At 33.3% G+C, this 22,054-nt stretch overlaps 1 long non-coding RNA gene across 1 annotated transcript in view; it reads right to left on the bottom strand.

Annotated features, from left to right (window-relative positions):
• The window catches only part of LOC145277024 (uncharacterized), a 321,484-nt gene that overhangs the window by 72,340 nt on the left and 227,090 nt on the right, over positions 1-22,054 (bottom strand). The window lies entirely within an intron of this gene.

The raw sequence follows: 22,054 nt of genomic DNA on the forward strand, positions 1-22,054 counted from the left end.
GAAGGTTGAGCGTGGGGCCAGCACCCTCACACAGTGAAAATAACTTAGTCGCTACAAAAGCATTTACAAAAGTTGTAGATGGCCTTAGGGGCTCAAGGCTATGGTATGGTATAGTGAATATTTGAAATAATTCGAGTTTTACTGAATGTAAGTATAGGATAGAAATGTTAATAATAATAATAATTAGAAATGTTAATAATAGAAATGTTAATAATAGAAATGTTAATAATAAAATAATTCTTGTTTACTGAATGTAAGTATAGGATAGAAATGTTAATAATAATAATAATAGAAATGTTAATAATAGAAATGTTAATAATAGAAATGTTAATAATAGAAATGTTAATAATAAAATAATTCTTGTTTACTGAATGTAAGTATAGGATAGAAATGTTAATAATAATAATAATAATAATAGAAATGTTAATAATAGAAATGTTAATAATAAAATAATTCTTGTTTACTGAATGTAAGTATAGGATAGAAATGTTAACTAAAGAGTACTGGTCAGGTTTATATAAGGCGACTAATAACACGGCTTAGAAAACTAATAAACATATTCATAGCTTTACTTTGTGAATCGAAATATTGATGCTAAGATGTTAACAATTACCTCGTTTATGCAAGATCAGCAAACATTTACGAAACATAATCTCAGCTGTTGTTTTAATATTAATTCCTTAATGGTTTAGTATTAAAAATGATATTTTCGCTTTGACAAAATTTACGTATGTAATGTGAAAGTTATCCAACTCCCCCAAATGGAGTATTCTGAATTAGTGCGAAAATAAAGATGTTTCCAAACTTGAATCATTTCTCCTTTTCCGATTGAGGATGGAAAAAATACTATTAGAGTGTCGGAGAGATCCCCTAATTACTGAGTGCAGACTTTGTTGGGAATATGTAGATTCTGCAAAAAGGAAATTTAGAATGAAAAACTTATAAGAGCCATACTTTTTGAATTAACATCAGAGACGAGAAAAATAGTTCACCTAGTCGAGACAGCGACTACGAAAATATTGAAAAAAGAGGGTTCTATCATTATATATATATATATATATATATATATATATATATATATATATATATATATATATGGAATTCTCTTTTGAAATTAGACACTTTCTAGAAGTCGGACTATGTAGGTGCTGAGGCTGAAATAGGTTAAATTTAGTTTGTTTTTTTTTCAGGAATTTAAACCGCATTCTTTATTTTTATTTTTACATTTTTACTCAATGCTTCTTTAGACATATATATATATATATATATATATATATATATATATATTAGCATTTTAGACCATAAAAATCGGGAATAAGTTATAGCTCGTTGGCTTAGAATGACTGTTTTATGCAAAATTGGTGGTTAAATATGGTTTTTGCATTAAATAGTAATCTCTGCGTCTACTATTATATTATATGAAAGGAAATTTGTCGGTGTGTATTCGTTCCCTATGGAAAACGGTTGGGTTAATTTTTTTAATTACACACAAATGTACTTGAAGTGTTTGAGGTGTTCTCGCGTAGATTTTGTATCGAAATACTTATGATAAGTATCGAAAATCGATAATCGAAATAATTCGATTAAATAAGGAAGTTCGAGCTTGACTTACGTTAACACTTTTGTACAAACTAACATCATAAGTTCATTTGAGAAGTGGTATCAAGCTGAAAGATTCATTGAATTAAATCAACTGTGGATTCTTTTTTAGGATATAGGCGCGTTCGAAATGAATGTTTCTTTTTAGAGCACAATTCATCCATGATACTTGACTGTTGTACGTTTAACTTTAATTCCAGAACCATAAAAAAAGTCAGCGATATCGAGGTAGTAGTTTCCAAGAAAATGTCAGCGTGAATGTTATATTGTGGTGACTGGTCTATATTACTCTCTATTTGTCTATAACTGTGCAACAAATAGCATACGACTCAGTTCGCTGCACTTCATCATAACAAAAGTCCGTACAAAATTTCAGCTAGATCGGTTAAGTAGTTTCCGAGAAAAAATGAAACAGAGAGACGGACAGGCAGACTAAGAGAAATATATGTATATGTACACATATGTGTGTGTTTGTGTGTGTGTATAATCAGATAGAGAGGGAGAGAGAGAGAAAGAGACAGTGAGATAGAGAAGTAATTAGAAAATAAGGAAAGAAAATTAAATTTATATGAAATTAAATAACGATTTTTTTTCTTTTCATTTCATATTAATAAGCTATTTTTCTTCCCTTTTTTCATTTCTTAAAACTTCCCAGCTTCAAACGTTTTTTACTTATTATCTGCTCTTTATTTAACTTCATCGACTCTGACGTTGTTTTCTATTAATATGAACATGAATTTTACCCGCCACTTTTGACAGACGGTGTACACCGTATACATTCACATATATATATATATATATATATATATATATATATATATATATATATATATATATATATATACTTTTTCGCTTTCATGTATATATAGGTGTATAATTCATTCCACTTAATCCGCTCTAATCCTTTAATACAGTATTAACGTGTTGAATGAGACTCGTGGGCTACTGCTATCTGATTGAGTGTCATTATAAGACATAATATAGAAACATAATTATTATCCATTGTTAATTACGCGCTGAATTGCCTTCACACAATCTTACGTTATATTACGAACCTAAACATTAAAACAGGTGTTTCCTCTTCTCCGGTGATCAAATTCTCTCTACTTATGATTATATCATTATTTATTCCAAGGAATGTTCTCTTTCCGTATCCCATGCTTTAAGATATTAGTATCAGTTATTTTTTTTTCTTATACACTAATGTATCACTACTTATAAAAGTCAGAAACTATTTAAGGATAAAGATTAATGAGACTGACGGTGGAGTTAAACGTATAGAAAACTATGGGCGAAATGAGGAGTATTTAATTATTTGAGAAGGTGGCTTGACAGATTCTAGCCAGTTTAGAAATATATGCGCGATATTATGCTTAATAGATGGGAAGTTCTTGAAGCAAATAGAAGTTCAACTTGGTTTTAGCTGCATTTTCTCGTAATGATTGTAGCTAAACCTGCTATTGCCCCAGGACGCTTAGTCTGAAGTGATGTTTTGTTTTTGCTATATTGTATTAATTTTTAGGTATTATTGTATTCTGAAACAAAATAACTATTGTAAAAGAGTGATTGTATACTATTAGTTGAAGACAAGTAATTAAATAAATAAGTTGGTTGGTTGTTTCTGTTTTACGGCATATCAACCCTTTTCAGGTTATTTAATGCCGATAATCCAGTGTTCTTGAAGAATTTCTTTTTAATAGAATATATTTTTTTCAAGTCATTTTCTATTTAACCCATAGTTGGGACCCTAACAGGTACAACCACTCCGGGTCAGAGTGGACCTGGGAGCAATGGCAACTAAAGGGTGGCTCCACACTACCAAAAGCCCGCAAACTGGGGCGTAAACTATGTACGATGAATAAAATAGAATTTCAGAGTCGACTGAATAATTCAAACACATAGAGTTACAAAGAATTATTCAAAAAGTGCTCCATAAAACATGTGTAGTAAATTTATGATTATTTATTTGTTCGTGTGTATTTAATTGTATATATATATATATATATATATATATATATATATATATATATATATATATATATATATATATATATATATATGATTAGGGTTTTTTTTTAAAGAAATTCAGCAGAGTGCTTAATTAAAAGGAAAATCCGAAATATAAGAGCGCATTTATATTTTGTGTACAGAAAGTTGTTAGATAAGACAAGTTATTGGTGCCGTCGGTTTCAAGCCCGATAATTAGAACCGTTTAAGATATTCATATCAAACTCTCTTCAGTGACGAGTATTGGCTGAAGAGAGTTTGATATGGATATCTTAAACGGTCCTTATTATGGGTCTTAAAACTGACGATACCAATGACTTGTCTCATCTAACAACTGTCTGTACACAATATATATACATATATATATATATATATATATATATATATATATATATATATTGTGCACCTGAATATTGTTCAATGGTTAACAACCAAAGTGACAGAACTTTTTCATGACCTTCGTTAAAAGGCCTGTTCAAGAAGTCTTGTTTATCTACTAGCGTAAGACATGTTGGTAATAAATCACACCTTAGCAGATAAACAAGGAGATTCTACGTGTAGACATGTGAAAATAGAAATTTCTATATTAAATTATGCTTTACCGTTATTTTCATTGCAAATTCTTATCTGAGCTCTACTGTATGGTTCTCCACCAAACTTTTTTTTAAAAAGCACTTGTCAAGCTAGAACTCTGCCAACAATTTTCCTTACTCTAAATTTAAACAAAAAATTCAATGAACAAAGTATCTATCCTAGAAAATCCCGCGTGTAGAACTGTTTCACTGACCTGCTTCTCAGCTGATTACAACATGAATGTTTTCAAATGCAATTTCAACAAGTTCTTACTGTCTCACTCCTATAAATAATCAAATTATACCCAAATTCTCCCCAAAACAATTACTAAACGTTTGTCTAAGTAACCGTCTTACACTCATTAAACATTGTCCTCGAGTCGCTTTCAGATCTTGATAAATGGCGATTCCCTTGTAAAAAGAATGTAGCAGTTGGTTCGTATTTTACAAAGAGGATACTGATGTTTCTGTTCATGTCGTTTTCAAGGTGGGAAATTCAAATTATACAAACACTCGTTTAAACTAAAATTCAAAATGGATGACAAATCTGTCTTGATAAATAAATATCAAATAAATAAAAATACTTGATTATTTGGTCCAAAGTGAGAAATACGTTTTACAGAATAAAATGTATGTATAACATAAAATGTTTGCCCTGATAAAAATTCCAAATTTAATTCTGAACGTATATAAAAATGAAAGTTTTAAGACATTTTTTTGATTTGTTAATATTGAAATATTAACGACTGGAAATCGCCTCAAACTTTTTTTTATTTTTTGGAAAAATTAGACGAATACAATCAAACATGAATAAATAATGCAACAACTATATTCTTATATTTATTTCAGAATATTTTTTATAATGCAAAATTTTGTTGATTTATTCATTAAACATTTTTATTTTCTAAAATAATTTATTGTTTTTTTTATCTTAAATTGTTTATTAATGTCCCCTACTCATGAATTTTGGCGTTTGTTTTTAAATTGTAACTATTTACAAATAAATAATTTAAGGTTAACTAAATAGTTTGAAACTACACATCATTTTTCACGTTCTAAATCGGTGACAGAGAAATCCTTCGACATTTGGACAATTTTAATTTTTATCTAGTTCCGTTTGGGAGTTTTGTTTTCTTCCCATTTAAAACTGATATTGTGCTTAACTACGCCCTTGAGACAAGTAAATAGTAATATACGTAATTACACATATAGCTATGTTTTTCAAAACAAATAAGTTGGTATTGTAATTTAATATATATATATATATATATATATATATATATTATAATTTTCAGTTAAATTATATATGATTAACAAAAAATTAAAGGTTTGACATTCATAATCATCTACATTCCTTTGTCAAACAATAATTTTTTTGAATATTATACAGAATTTAATTCAAATTTTCCATTTTTATTATAAATAAATGTTATGGGGAAAAAATTGGGTTCAACGTTAAAGAAAATTGACCTCTGCGGTCTCTACTAAATTACTCAGCCAATTTGTTCTTTAAACTAAACTTGCCCCAATACTTACAAAACTCTTTAAGCGTTGCCTTAAGGAGAAATGCTTCCCAACACCCTGGAAAACCTCATCAGTATGCCCTATATTTAAGAATTCAGGTGAAAAGTCATCTCCCTCTCAGTACAGACCAATAAGTCTCCTGTGTGTCATGAGTAAGTTGTTGGAATCCATATTAAATAAAGAAGTAGTCAACCACCTCAACAGAAACAACCTTCTTAGTGACATGCAATATGGTTTCCGCTCTGCAAGATCTACAGCAGATGTGCTAACGGTTATATCACATAGGATTAGTGAATCTCTTGACAAAGGCTTCCTTTCTATGGCAATTGCTCTTGACATATCGAAGGCCTTCGATAAGGTATGGCATAAGGGCCTACTTCACAAGATTTCCAGCTACGGTATTACTGGAAATGTTTTCTCAATCATTAAATCATTTCTCTCTGATAGGTTCATAAGAGTAGTGGTTGATGGGCAGAAATCAGAGGCCCACAGTATTAATGCTGGAGTCCCCCAGGGGTCAATCCTGGGCCCAACTCTCTTCCTGATCTACATCAATGATCTACCAAAGCACATACTTAAATCATTCGTTGACATCTATGCTGATGACACGATCATCTATGGCAACACATCAAAGGCCGTAAATGACAAAGTTCTCTCTAATTCTCTCTCCTCTGATATCGAGCACGTGGTACAATGGGTGAAGAGGTGGCTGGTCACTTTTAATGCATCCAAAACCAAGCTTCCATCTTTACATCGCTAACGCTCTGATCCCCAGCTGGCATCAATTGAAATGGATGGCTCTCGTCTTGGGGAGGCTCCATGTTTTGAGAAGCTTCTGGGTTAGACCTTTACTCCTGATCTGAAATGGAACACGTACATCAAATCTGTTGCCAGGTACGCTGGGAAAATGGTAAGATCCTTCTACCGCTCCAGAAGATGTCTCACTACTGATGCAATTCTCTATCTGTATAAAAGCCAAGTACGTCCAAGGATAGAGTACTGCTGCCACATCTGGGCAGGAGCTGCTAAAAACAGCCTATCCTGCCTTGACAGAGTACAAAATAACTTCGTAGTTTAGTGGGGGGTGCCCTTTTCTCTTCCCTGCAACCTCTCTCCCACAGAAGAGACGTTGCAAGCCTGTCTTTGTTTTATCGTTATTTCCATGACAGGTGCTCGTCTTAGCTCCAATCTCTTGTCCCCCCTAGCCAATCTTTCACGAGAAACACCCGTCTGGCTGAAACTACTGTCAATAATTTTGCCACTCTTTATCTGTGCCTAAATCCCAACGTAGATTCCATGAGCAAAGCTTCTTTCTTAGAACTGCACGCCACTGGAACTCTCTGCCGCTTGCCTGTTTCCCACCTGACTACAACTTGGACATCTTCAAGTCTAACATAAACAAACTCCTGACAAACCTCCCCCTTAAATAAGACACTCTATCTAACCACCCAATACTAATGATTACTACAATACTATCTCATTGATTACTGTACACGCAATAACCCTTTTCCCTGAGTGGCATTCGGGCCTTGATAAGTGGTGAACTCCATGTAAAAAAACAACATTTAAAATTGTACATAAAATGTGTTCAAACATAGTACAAGCTTTTTAACTGGTTTTTGGCCGAAAATTTGGTTACAAAAGGGATCAAAGTTCAAAATATTTGATCTTTGCGGTCTCTAGCAAACAATTCAGACAACTTTCGGTCCAAACATGTGAAATTTTACATAAAAGGGAATCAGACATGTAGCAACCTTTTTTATCAGCTTTTTGGGCAAAAATTTGGGTACCAAGAGGTCAGAGTTGCAAGATTTAACCTTTCTATACTCTACCAAACTCCTTCGCCAATTTGGGGTCTAAATACTTGAAATTTTAGATGTAGGTTACCTGGACATGAGTCAAACTTTTTAATATATACATATGCACATAAAGTTATAAACAGTACATAGGGCCCGAGCAAAGCCAGTTTTAACGACTAGTTAATAGTAAATAAAATTCATTTACAATATTAATCGTGCTCCTTATTTTTTTTAATATATTTTCTTTTTTGTTTGTTTGTTATTTTATTTTCTAATGCTTTTTTTTAATCTCATTAATTATCGACAATCTGACTGTTCGATAGATATTGCTTGAACGTACATGAAGTCTTCTTTAATAAAGTCGTCACTCTCCATGTTTTGGGGAGAGTGGGTGATAGCACGATCAAACGAGTCCTCTAATAACTTCTGTAAAATATTAATTCAAATTAGAATATCGTTTTTAAAACCTCGCTAAAATTGACAGAAAGATCTATGAAAATTTAATATAATTACCAGTTCCTTACTCTCTCTCTCTCTCTCTCTCTCTCTCTCTCTCTCTCTCTCTCTCTCTCTCTCTCTCTTCAATTCATGTTTGAATGACTGGGTTTCTTTGTTTGTATTAGTTAAAACGCAAAACTAAAGTAACTGCGTTCACTTTTTAAAATGTCCAATGAAACCGCCTTTTGTTTCGTAATAGCTGAACCGCCGTACAAAAGCCACGCTTGAGCCACACCGCATGCATATTCATAATTTTAGTTGCACTATCATCCCGACTTATTTAATATCCAATCACAATGAAGTACCGTTCACTCCCACGTGATGTATTTAAATATCAAATCGTCAGTTTAAAATAATCGCACCTACGAACAATTCTCGACAATCTACTGTATAACGCCAAATGTCAATTGCAAAGGTAAAGTCATAGCTCAACTGGTTAAACCGTTGGATTTATTTACCAAACTGGTTTCCAACCTGATTGGAAGCTGTACAAAACTTGCAAAATCATAAGAATTTTAAAAAAAAATTGCAAAGCCATAAGAAGAAAAAAAAACATATTTGTTTTAGCAGATCTCTTGTAATGTTTCGCATTTAGGTTCAGAATCAAAAGCAATAAGTTATTCACAAACTCTAGGAAATGATACTCGTAAAATACTAATAATAAAAACATATCACATTTAATCAGATTAAATTAGATCATCCAAAGTTTTTAACTGAATTTACGAAACTAAAATTATTAAGACACCATATTCAGCCATCAACAATACACATTTATCCCTCTTGTAAATAAACGTTCATTTTAAAATTGATGTAGTCATATAAATTCTCCTCGTATTATGAGCCGACGTAGACAGACCGGCAATATAAAGAATTGAGAGAGCTCATTATTTTTTATTAGAAATTATTTCACGAGCATAGCTGTGGGTGGCTTTGTTTACTAAAAGTGCCATAACGATATTAAAGAGACGGGTCGAACAGACAGTGCAGTCGTTGGCATAGGGTGATGTCGTTGGATTGCAACATTACAGAACAGTTCGTGGAACGCAATATTGGGGTAAGATTCAGACGGGATCCAGAAAGTGTAGTTCTGGGTGGTAGAGAGGGCAGATCAAAATGTGTTTCTCTGGATCCCAGAGAGAATGGATCGGGAGTTCTCGTGAAGATGATGAGAAGAAGCAAATGACGTCCAGACTGTAGTGGAATGGGGTCGTAAATGGATGATAACATTTAATGCTACTAAGACTAAGCTGCTTTCCTTTTAAGAATTAGAGGAAGCTTTCCCAACCACCGATATTCATGACAAATAACACCCTACCTGAGAATTCCTTCTCCAAACTCCTTGGCTTAACATTCAAAGGAAATATGAACTGACACAAATACATCGAGAACGTTGCGAATACTGTTGCAAAGGTATGTTCCCTCTACCATGCTAGAAGAGAGTATTCTGTCCCTTTACAAAATTCGCCCATGCATGGAGTATTGTTGCCAAATCGGGGCTGGTGCATCTACTTCTAGGATCGAAAGAAGAGTCTCAAATAAATCCTGCTTTATCAATGAAAACTTAACTCCTGTCCAATCATCGCCTCAGTGTTGCATCCCTGTGCCTATTTTACAAGTATTTTAATGGAATATGATGGACTAATTGTATTTATGCCCCTTGAGGTACATACCCTCGAACAACCTGCTTAGCAATAAAATTGTGCCCTTCACTGTTGAGGTACCTAAATGCCAAAATTTCTATTCTAATAGTTTCTTCCTTCGAACAGCAAGAGTTTGGAATTCCCTTTCTGTTGCAAGCTTCCCTGACTGTACTGATATGCAGAAGTTTACATGTAACGTAAACCGATATCGTGTTCATTTTCTCTAAGCATAGTCCCAAATATTAGTTCCTTACGACAAGTGGCGATATGACCTGTATGGATGAACGTGAAAAAAAAAAGATCATAGTAAAATAAAGACCCACCCTCTTTCTAAGATAACGAGAAATAATGACGTGACTTCGACTGCAGTAAAATCATTGTGGCTGAATAAAACCCAATTGTCAAGAAAAGAATAGATACTTTTGTCTCTTGTTATGTGTCTAGAAAGTCTTTGTTTTCACATGCGAGTAAAGGTGGGAAACAAGCAACTCCAGAGGCACCAGAACGAGATAAAAAAAAAAGTGCATTCGCTTAGGTTTTTCTAAACCCCAGAATAGAGAGAGAGAAAAAGAAAAAAGGGAATTATCTCTATGATGAAGAATGAAACGTTAAGCGTTTATAGACTCAAGTATACATATTAATTAACGAGACATATATTTATATATATATATGCATACACTTACATACGCATACATACACACATACATGCATATACACAGACATATATACATACACAAGCATACACACATACATATACATATATATACATATATATATACATACACAGACATATATATACATTACACATAAATATATATGCATACACATACATATATCTATAATATAAAGCTGAACGTCTGTGTGTGTGCCTGGTCAAGAATAGGCTCCTATATTGATGACTATTATAGAAAACTAATTATATTTAATGATAGAAGATGTATCAAGACACATGAATGGGTATGTTTGATCTGGCATAATGATGATTCATTAAAATTGTGGGGGTCTGCGTTCGCGCCTGGCCTCCATAGAATGGAAATAGGCACAAACTTTAATAAAGACTATTCATATCTATCTGCGTAAGTATACTTTGATAATTATGTTTCAGTTTGAAGAAATATGGTATAATAAAATTATGGGGTGTTCGTTCACGCCTGACCTCCATGGAATGGAAATATGGCACAAAGTTTAACAAGGTTTTTAAATATAGATCCACAGAATATTGAGATAAGTGTTTCAGTGTGAACAGGTATGGTATAATAAATTATGGGGTTTATCTATTTTATTTTTACTTTCATCATATTTTGCTTTGGTTTTGATACCCCCAAATTCGAAGCTATCACTTTACAACCCTCCCTTTTCATAACCTATCATATTTTCATAAATAAGAGTCCATTTTCTGTAGGCTGTTTTTGAAACCAGTCAACGACGGGTACTTTTGCTAGTATATACATTCTTTTTTACACAGTGATCACCACTTATCAAGGCCCGGAAGCCACTCAAGGATAAGGGTTATTGCAAGTACATTACGTTAGTGTGGAGATTTGATGAAGTGTTTAATTAAGGGGGCGGTTCATTAGGAATTTGTTCACATTGGACTTGAAGACAACCAAGTTGTAGTCCGGAGGGAAGCAGGCAGACGGAACAGAGTTCCACAGGCGTGCAGTTCTAAGAAAGAAGCTTTGTTCATGGAATCCGCGTTTTGATTTAGGCACAGATATAGAGTGGGGGAAATTTTTCACAGTGGATTCAGCTAGACGGGTGTTTTTCGTGAAAGATTGGCGAGGAGGGGGGCAGAGATTGGAGTTCAGACGAGTACCTGCCATGGAAATAACGATAAAACAAGGATAGGCTCGCAACGTCTCTTCTGTGGGAGAGAGGTTGCAGGGTAGAGAAAAGGTTATCCCCCCACTAAGCTACGAAGTCTATTTTGTACTCTGTCAATGCAGGATAGGCTGTTTTTAGCAGCTCCTGCCCAGATATGACAACAGTATTCCATCTTTGGCTTTTATATAGATAGAGAATTGCATCAGTAGTGAGATATCTTCTGGAGCGGTAGAAGGATCCCACCATCTTTCCAGCGACCTTGGCAACAGACTTGATGTACGTGTTCCATTTCAGATCAGGAGTAAAGGTCAAACCCAGAAGTTTGTCAAAACACGGGGCCTCATCCAGACGAGAGCCATCCATCACAATTGATGCCAGCTGGGGATCAGAGCGTTGATGTAAGGATAGGAGTTTGGTTTTGGGTGCATTAAAGGTAACCAGCAACATCTTCCCCCACTGAACCACGCGCTCGATATCAGAGGAGAGAGAATCAGAGATAACTTTGTCATTTACAGCCTTTGATGTGTTGCCGTAGATCGTCTTGTCATCTTCATAGATGTCAACGAATGATTTAATTATGTGTTTAGGGAGGTCATTGATGTAGATCAGGAAGAGAGTTGGGCCCAGGATTGACCCCTGAGGGACTCCAGCATTTATATTGCAGGCCTCCGATTTTTGTCCATCTACCACTACTCTTATGAGCCTATCGGATAGAAATGATTTAATGATTGAGAAAACATTTCCAGTTATACCATAGCTGGAAATCTTGTGAAGTAGACCCTTATGCCATACCTTGTCGAAGGCCTTTGATATGTCAAGAGCAATTGCCCTAGAAAGGAAGCCTTTGTCAAGAGATTCACTAATCCTGTGGGATATAGCCGTCAGCACATCTGCGATAGATCTTGCAGCGCGGAAACCATATTGTGTGTCACTAAGAAGGTTATTCCTGCTGAGGTGGTTGACTATTTCTCTATTTAATATAAATTCCAGCAACTTACTCATAACACACAGGAGACTTATTGGTCTGTACTTAAAGGGAGTTTACTTATAACATATATATATATATATATATATATATATATATATATATATGCATAAACATACACGAACAGACATCCAAATAAACAAACATGGCGTCGAATGGTTCAGGGTCGCCTGACGAAGTCTCATTGACTGAAACAGATAGCTGTTTGTAGCGACCATATGTAACTATTTACCCTCGAATAAATAATAATAATAATAATAATAAAAATAATATATATATGTGTGTGTGTGTGTGTGTGTGTGTGTGTGTGTGTGTGTGTGTGTGTGTGTGTATAATAGGACGTAATGTACTTGCAATAACCCTTATCCCTGAGTGGCTTCCGGGCCTTGATAAGTGGTGATCACTGTGTAAAAAAAAAAAAATAGGACAGTAAATGGATATATTTAATCTGAATTTCGTACGGTATACATACATGCATACATATAAATATCTACATATATATATATATACACATGTATGTATGTATGTATGTATGTATGTATGTATGTATGTATGTATGTATGGTTGTCAAGGTTTGGTGTGGACGTGTGTTAAAAGCACACTGATATCTTAGCGTCATAATGTGCTTCTCCCAGACAAATCAACCCCACGTGCACGTCGTGACCACTGCTACGCAGATGGTGCTCTGATGAACGGCGAGTGTTCTGCGCCATATAAGTGAACCTCCACTGCCTTGTGCGCCAAGGTATTTTAACTGACATTAACCTCCAGAAGAGCTTAGGCTCCGTTGGCTGCGGCATGCATGAGCCACCGACGTGTGGAGTATGCTCTGGTGCCCAGCAACCTAAGTGTCAGTCATGGATAAAATGGCATGGGGGATGAATAGGGCTTCCATAAGCCATGGTGAAAACCTCTTTAGTAGAAGGAAAACTCTGATATAAAACCTGCATATAACTATAAGAAGCTTCAAGCACAGGCATTATTTGATATGCAATGGAATACACATTTTACCATCAGTGTGCATCTCGATAACAAAAGAGCTGGCTCTAACCTAAAACCGCAAACAAACATTCAATAAAGTCTAATACATACAGTGCCACGCAAAAGTATTCGATGCATTACATTTTTCTTCATAACTTTAATTAGGGTTCAAGATTTTACCTAAAATTTGGTCAGTATATTCCTATTACTATTCTAAATTATATTTGGAGTAGTAATTACAAAATCAAAGTTTAGAAAGTTTATATTGAAGGGAAAATATGAATTAACAAACGCAAAAGTATTGGAAACACTTTTAAAAAAAAATTTTCTTAATAAATTTAAATGACTTTTGCTTAGTGTGTTGCAATAATGAAAACGAGTTATCTCTGACCAATCAGAGCTTTATATTAAAATAATTTTATAAAATTCTTCCAATTTGGGCTAACCCCTTCAAAGTCAACCAGTTCGTTTATAAAAATGCCTAAAACTAAAGGGTTGTCAATAGACATTCGTCAAAAATTCATTGATAAGCACAAAGAAAGAAAAAGGCATCGAATAATAGCAAGGGAACTTAATCTACCACATGATACAGTTGGGACGTTATTAGAAAGTTTAAAACCGCTGATTAAGCTGTTGCAAATCTTCCTAGATGTGGTCGGCCAAGAAAATTAAACGGACAAAAATTAAGCAGAAAGGTACAAAAAGAAATTCTTACTCGTGGTGAAATTCAAACCGACCTCAGAGAAGCTGGGATTAATGTGAGCAAGGAAACAATGAGTAGAGTTCTAAATCGTACAGGTTTTGTATGAAGGTTCCCAAGAAAGGTTCCATTAGTGAAGCTTAAACATATCAGATCACGTTTGAATTATGTTAAAACATATGGTGAACAACCCCAAGAATTTTGGAACAAGTTAATCTTGTCAGACGAAACGAAAATCGAAAGCTTTGGAAGAAACACAGCAATACATGTATGGCGTAAAAGTGGCACCGTCTATAACAAAAAGAATACCATTCCTACGGTAAAGTTTGGCGGTGGTTTGAATATAGTATGGGGGTGTTTTTCATCCAAAGGTACTGGTGAACTAGAAATCATCAATGATAGAATGAATGGACGTATTTACAGGGAGATTTTGAAGAAAAAACTCCAGAAATCTGATGATTTGTTGGGACATAATAACAATTTCGTGTTTCAGCAGGACAATGATCCCAAGCATACTGCCAAACTAACCAAAGAATGGCTTAGAAATAACGGAATTGACGTTCTTATTTGTCTCAGTCAGTCTCCAGACCTCAACCCAATTGAAAATTTGTGAAAAATATTAAAGATCAATGTTCACAAGAGGAATCCACAAAATATTCAACAACTAGAACAGTTCTGCAAAGAAGAATGGCGCAAAATACCTTCATATATTTGCAAAAAAACATGTGTGCAACTATAGAAAGCGATTGGAAGCTGTTAAACGCAATAAAGGCTATGCAACCAAATATTAAATCAATGCATCCAATACTTTTGCGTTAGCTGATTTATATTTTTCCTTTAATATAAACTTTCTAAACTTTAATTTTGTAATTACTACCCCAAGTATTAATGAGAATAGTAATAGGAATATACTGACCAAATTTTAGGTAAAATCTTGCACCCTAATTAAAGTTATGAAGAAAAATGTAATGTATCGAATACTTTTGCGTGGAACTATATATGAACGTCAATGACAATAAGGGCTCTGGCTAACTTGTGTCAACTGCGGGCAGATGTGCAAGACTGTGAGCGGTTTGAAACGGCATATAGTGGCGCTCATGTCAGCACCATGATTGCACAAAGAATGCCTGGGTTTGGCTGGGCTTAAAAGCCACTTTCGTGCGGCTCACTGCTGAGCTGTTTTCATGCTTGAATTTTCTAATTCAATATTAAGTAATGGCAATATTCAAGAGCAAATTTGCTGCCATCATGTATGTATGGATCTATATTTGTCCAATAATAATTACTCCCGAGTAAAATATATAATTTAATATTTCAGTCTTACTTATTAACAAAATCTTTTTAAAAACAATGAAGACCTTTTATTCAGCACGAAAAAATATGCCCCGGGATCAGGTTTTTTCCTTCGACACAAAAAGCAACAAATTATTTTTTAGATAGTTTGTTTACTGTTTACTGATGTGTTTCTCTGGTCCTCTGCAGGTATGGAAAGTAACCACCCTCAGCTAGCTATTGCTAATTGCCTGAGGCGCTTCTATCAAGGAATATTGAAGGGAATGACCAGGAATATTTTTCAGGTCAGTGATCTGCTTCTATGACGCTGGCTCATCAAATCCTACTTTCCGAGCCTTGTGCCACATCATTCCACCGTGAAATAGATTAATAGCGACAAGAAAATGCGTACTACCTGCTCTATCTCAGAAATCTTTTGCATGGACTTCATATGACTATATTTGAAAGGCTATAAAGACATTATTGCTCGCATGGATGCGAACTTCTAATTAGTTTTTTTCTATTGCAGCTAAAATGCCAACCTTACAACAAACCCTCTATTAAAATTAACCCCTCCCTCCTATTAATGTACACGTGCTTATTCATATGTGTCTGTGTATTATTCCATCCGGTTCATTTATCTCAACGTATGTGACAAATTCCTAATTTCCAGCAAACGAGATTAGCCACAAACAATAACAATTGAAAATGTGTATATAAAGATTCTTGTCAAGACTTGAAGAAATTATATATATATATATATATATATATATATATATATATATATATATATATATATTCTCCTGTTTACATCATTTATTCGCTAATTCATTTAATATATACTAGCTCAGATACTCGATCTGAGCAGACAGTATCATAATACGCATGTGCTATTTCGCTTTTTAATTATCTATCAAATATATTTATTGGCGTAAAGCAAGTACTGACCCGTTTGAAATTCAAGATTATCGCTTAATAAAAACAATATATATGTAAGAAGAGTTCCATAAACTGGCGCCACACCAAATAAATGAAGAGGGTCAAGGATAGGAAACCTAGGAGAGAAAGCACTAACCGGACCTCCACCGGATAGGTGCGAAAAGAACTTGGACGTTTAAAAGGCTTATTTTCACCTAAATTTCATTGAAAACTAATGGTCGCTACCAACGAGAAATTAATGGTAAACATCTATTGCGATAATGCAAACTTATTTGCAAAAGTTATTGAAATAAATGGTGAGTACTGGAAATGTGGAGAACTTGTCATCACTCAGATTCTACATGTTTTCATCAAAGAGAAATCTTTAATGTTTGAAAACACATAGTAAGTTAAGTCCACATGAGTGCCAAATTCGAACTGGGCATATATAAATGCAAAACAAATGAAACAAAATGGCGCACCAAAGCGAACTGGTACACCAAAAGAGAAAAGTGTTTATTCCCCCTTCCACTCCTCCTTTTTCCTATCCCTACTCTCTTTATTTACACCTTCTCCCTTTCACTCTCCCTTTTCCCATCATTTTTTCGTTCTCATTCTTTTTCCTTTTTCTCTTCTCCTTCCCTTTCCTTTTTCCTCTCTCTTTCTCTTTCACTCTTCCTTTCCCTCTCCCTGTCCCTCTTCACCCCCAAAAAGTTCTCTCTCTCTCTCTCTATATATATATATATATATATATATATATATATATATATACTCCCTTTTCCCCGTCACCCTCCCCAAAAAGCTTGCGTCAGGACGACTGGTACAGCACAAAAATGTCGAACGGTCAAGCAATGGAAAGATCAATGAGAAAAAGCACTAACCAGACTTCCATTTGATGAGTGTGAAGAGAGCTGGAAACTTGGAGAGGCTTATTGTCACTCAAATTCTAGTGAAGACCACTGGGTGCTACACACGAGAAATCAATGGTAAACGGTTTTTACGATAACACAAATTAATTAGCAAATCGTATCGAAGAGGTGGAGAGTACTGAAAATCTGGGGAGACTTGTTGTCACTCAAACTTCAGGGAACACCACAAGTTGTTCTCAAAGAGAATTCATTGACGATAGCCTGTGTGAAAACTCTCGTTGAGTGAATAATACTGTTGTTTAGGCATTACCTACATTTTCTATTGCTAAGGGAACGGAACAATGTTTGAACTGTGAGTTCCAAAACAGGAAAAATACAGCTAAAAACATATAAGTAGAAAGTTTAATAATATTAATTTTTTAAACTAATGGGGTAAGTAAAAACTTAATCCACAGGAGAGCCACCAAACTACCTTAATATAAATGAGTTCTATCAAGATAAAAAGTATACATTCGAAAGACTAAAAGTGTATGCCCGTACACTTGACACACTTTCTTAATCCAATGCAATCAAATATAATTCATAGCAATTGTAAATCACATTACCCTAAACAGTGTTTATAGCAACAAGAAAAATACATTTGAAGTAAAATGATCGAATTTTTGCAGTTGATTACTTTTCAGTTTAAATATTTGTTTTTGACTTTAAGATGAATCAAAAAAGGGGAGATAATTCTTATTTTTTAAACTTTCTACTATGACAAAATACAGTGCTTGTTTACATTAGTGATCTCTCAAAGCACATTATTTCAGGTGAAAATATTATTACGTTATTTGCCTGTCCTGTTGAAATTAGTATAAATTCAAAGAATTACAAAAAATGGTTCCATAGAAAAATAATTGCAAGTATAAATAGAAATTATTGAATCATTGACATTTTATTGTATGTTTTAATGTAGAGTAGCTGTGCGATTAATTCAGTATGCTTAACAAGATATAACTCTTGACCTAAATTGACTTAAATTAAAGATCAGCCATCTTTAAACACGCCATCCGGGAACGTAATTATGGTTAATTTATTTTATGTTACTCATGCACTTATTGATCCGTGCTTAAATAATAATGTTATTATTTAAAAAGCCATTCTTAACGTGGGAGGGGAGGGTGTTTTGTACCTATTTTTTACTTTAACCTTACAATTGAATAAAAAAAAACATATAATAAAACTTTAATTAAACTTAGAAATACGATTTAAAAAATAGCGCGGATCAGTAAGTGCATTAGCGCCTATTTTATTTAAAGTACTTCTAACACAGCATCTACTGGTCATTTTCTTGTTTCGTTTGGAATTTTTGTTTAGTTCGCCATGACATGTCAGCAAGCAGTACTGTTTGCACGTGAAATGCGTTGGTTTAAAAGATAACTAATGTAAGCAAATATTGAAAATACATTAAAATTTGTAAATGCATTTTGTGTTTGAATTTAACATAAGAAAAATGTAAGTAAAAAAAGAAAATAGCAAATACTATTTCTGTAGATAATATATACGTAACGTTCCAGTTGATAAAGTACGAAAATAAATCATTCGGGTATTCACCTGTTTAATGTTGCGTTTTATCGATGAAGGTAATTTATGTAGTTATAAGATTAATAATTGTATTTTTTGTTGATTGTCTTTTATTAAATGCATAATAGTTTCTGATCTAAGAACATATCAATTTCATCTAGTATGTTGTTTTTAAATATAGCATAAAAAATCTGATAATTCTATTCCCCCCTCGTAGTGCTTATAAAAACAACACGCTAGTCCAACTCACCGTAGAATGTCACGTTATGACGTATTTTTTTTAATCTTGATGAACGCCGAGCTGAATAAAGCTAAGACGATCCCTAACAGTTATGTACTGAAGATGGTTGCTTCCAGCAGATACGTTGTGAATTTGCACTATTTATTTATTTTTTTATTAGATGCAAATTTTAGTATTAATTATTGATTTCACTTTTTAATTTGTAGTTTTATTTGTGTTTTATTAAATGTAAAATAGTTTCTGGTCCAAGAATGTACTCCTAAAAATAATTTGGATATATATATATATATATATATTATATATATATAATATATAATATATATATTATATATATAATATATAATATATATATTATATATATAATATATATATATATTATATATATTATATATATATATATATATATATATATATAAAAGGTAATCTATTATCCATCTTGTGCGTTTTGTATTTTTGTTTAATTAGATGTGTAGTAAGAGGGGAACTTATTGATATTTTCTCCCCTAAAAAAGAGCTTATTTGAACTTATTTTAAGTACAATACTTAGTTCGTATTTTATTAATGAATTTATATTGTATTTTTAACCAAAGTTCCAAATTACTTTTCATATCCAAATTAAGGCAAAATGGTGAGTCTGCTTCCCATGTTGATACAATAAAATACGATAATACAATTTTGTAAGGTGGACTTATTTAAAAAAAAAAACTTTAAAATCGCGCAAACATTTACGTATGATACTTAATATCTAAATTCTATATCTGTAATAGTATCTACTTATCAGACATAAATATTAATTTTTTATGTTACAATAATATGGAAGGTTCGTAAATTGTTTCATGCTATTACCTAAAACTATATTTCTAGATACTCATTATATTTATCTCTTTTCTGGACTCAAGGATACACAGTACTTGCTTTAGACCTTAATATAAAATCCTAATATCATTTTGAATCTTACTTGAACATTGTTTTTTTTTTCTATTCCTATACTACAAATCAAGTAATAATTTTAAACCATACTTAAATCTGTCTTTAAAATTAATATTCCTAAAAAGTATTTTTAATTCATTTTATTTTATTATTCTATTCTATTTTAATATTCCGTGCTATCTATTTTTCCAGATTTCCGTCTCACGTGTCATCTTGTTTTAGTTAGCGATATATGTATAGATATAATAATATATAGATATAGCAATATATGTATAGATATAATAATATATAGATATAGCAATATATGTATAGATATAATAATATATAGATATAGCAATATATGTATAGATATAATAATATATAGATATAGCAATATATGTATAGATATAATAGAGGAATTGGAAATACGTATCTATTTTGCAGGCATTTTTCACCTTTGGAGAATCATTTATGTTTTAATACAAGAAAAGAAGTATTAAGACTTCCAGCCGACTGTTTAATTCACACCTTTGGCTTTTAAGGCAGACCCTCCCTCTTACTTCTCTCAAATAGATGCTAATTTTTGCACACCAATTCATTCTGTTTCATGTTCGTGGTATCATAAAAAACTTAGACACCTTCAAGGTATATGGGCCTGATCTCATCCCTCCTATACTAAGAAATACTCAGCTGAGCTAGGCCCCGTACTTTCCAAGCAGTACAATAAATGCCTTGCTGAATGCTGCTTCCCTAATAGCTAGAAGATATCTTCTGTGGTACCAGTGTACAAGAATTCTGGTGAAAGGGCTGACTCTCTCAATTATCGTCCTGTTAATCTCCTCCCTCTTTTTGCTAAAATCTTAATTAATCAAGCACTAGTCCACCACATCAAAAAAGCAAATCTTATTTCTGACAAACAGTACAGATTCAGGCAATGTTGTTCTACTGCAGATATTTTAACAGCCATCTCTTAACGCATTTACCATGCACTGAATAAGGCAGGCAAAGCCAGAGTTGTAGCCCTTGATATATCCAAGGCCTGTGACTGCTAACGAAAATTAAATTGTACGGTATAACTGGACGTATACTAAATATAATAAGATCCTTATTATACAATAGAATCATCTAGGTTGTCATTGATGGACGGACATACAAGCAGCAGAACATTAATGCAGGGGTGCCTCAGGGGTCAATCCTTAGACCACTATTATTCCTGATATTCATAAACGACCTCCCAGATACTATTCAGTCGGAGATGCGTATGTTAACCAAGGATACAACATTCTTTAGCATGCATGAGGGAAGAACGGATGTATATAAATCTAAGACAATGACAGAATCGTTAGAAAATTACCCCCAGACCGTAGTGGAATGGTGCCGCAAATGGATGGTAACATTTAATGCTAATAAGACTAAGTTGTTCTCCTTTAATAATTACAAGATGACTCTCCAACCGCCTATATCCATAACAAATAACTCCCTACCTGGGAATTCTTCCACGAAACTCCTCGGCTGAACATTTGCTGGCAATTTGAACTGGAACAAATACATTAAGGAAATTGCGAAAACTACTGCAAAGAACATGGGGTCCCTCTATCGAGCTAGAAGACTACTCACACTATCCTGCACCTTTACAAGGCCACCATTCGTTCATGCATGGAGTATTATTGCCACATCTGAGCTGGTACATCTACTACTAGCCTCTCCCTCTTGGATTGAGTCCAAATAAAAGTTTTCAATCTAATAGGTCCCACTTTATCAACTAAGCTCCAATCCCGTGTCCCATCCCCGCAATGTTGCATCTCTGTGCCTGTTTTATAAATATTTTAATGGAATGTTTTACAAATATTTTAATGGAATATTTTACAAATATTTTAATGGAATATTTTACAAATATTTTAATGGAATGTTTTACAAATATTTTAATGGAATAGTTTACAAATATTTTAATGGAATGTTTTACAAATATTTTAATGGAATATTTTACAAATATTTTAATGGAATATTTTACAAATATTTTAATGGAATGTTTAACAAATATTTTAATGAAATGTTTTACAAATATTTTAATGGAATATTTTACAAATATTTTAATGGAATATTTTACAAATATTTTAATGGAATTTTTTACAAATATTCTAATGGAATAT

The sequence above is a fragment of the Euprymna scolopes genome, chromosome 5 (genome assembly GCF_053919585.1).
Source record: "Euprymna scolopes isolate OS-2025 chromosome 5, ASM5391958v1, whole genome shotgun sequence".
Lineage (NCBI taxonomy): Eukaryota > Metazoa > Mollusca > Cephalopoda > Sepiida > Sepiolidae > Euprymna > Euprymna scolopes.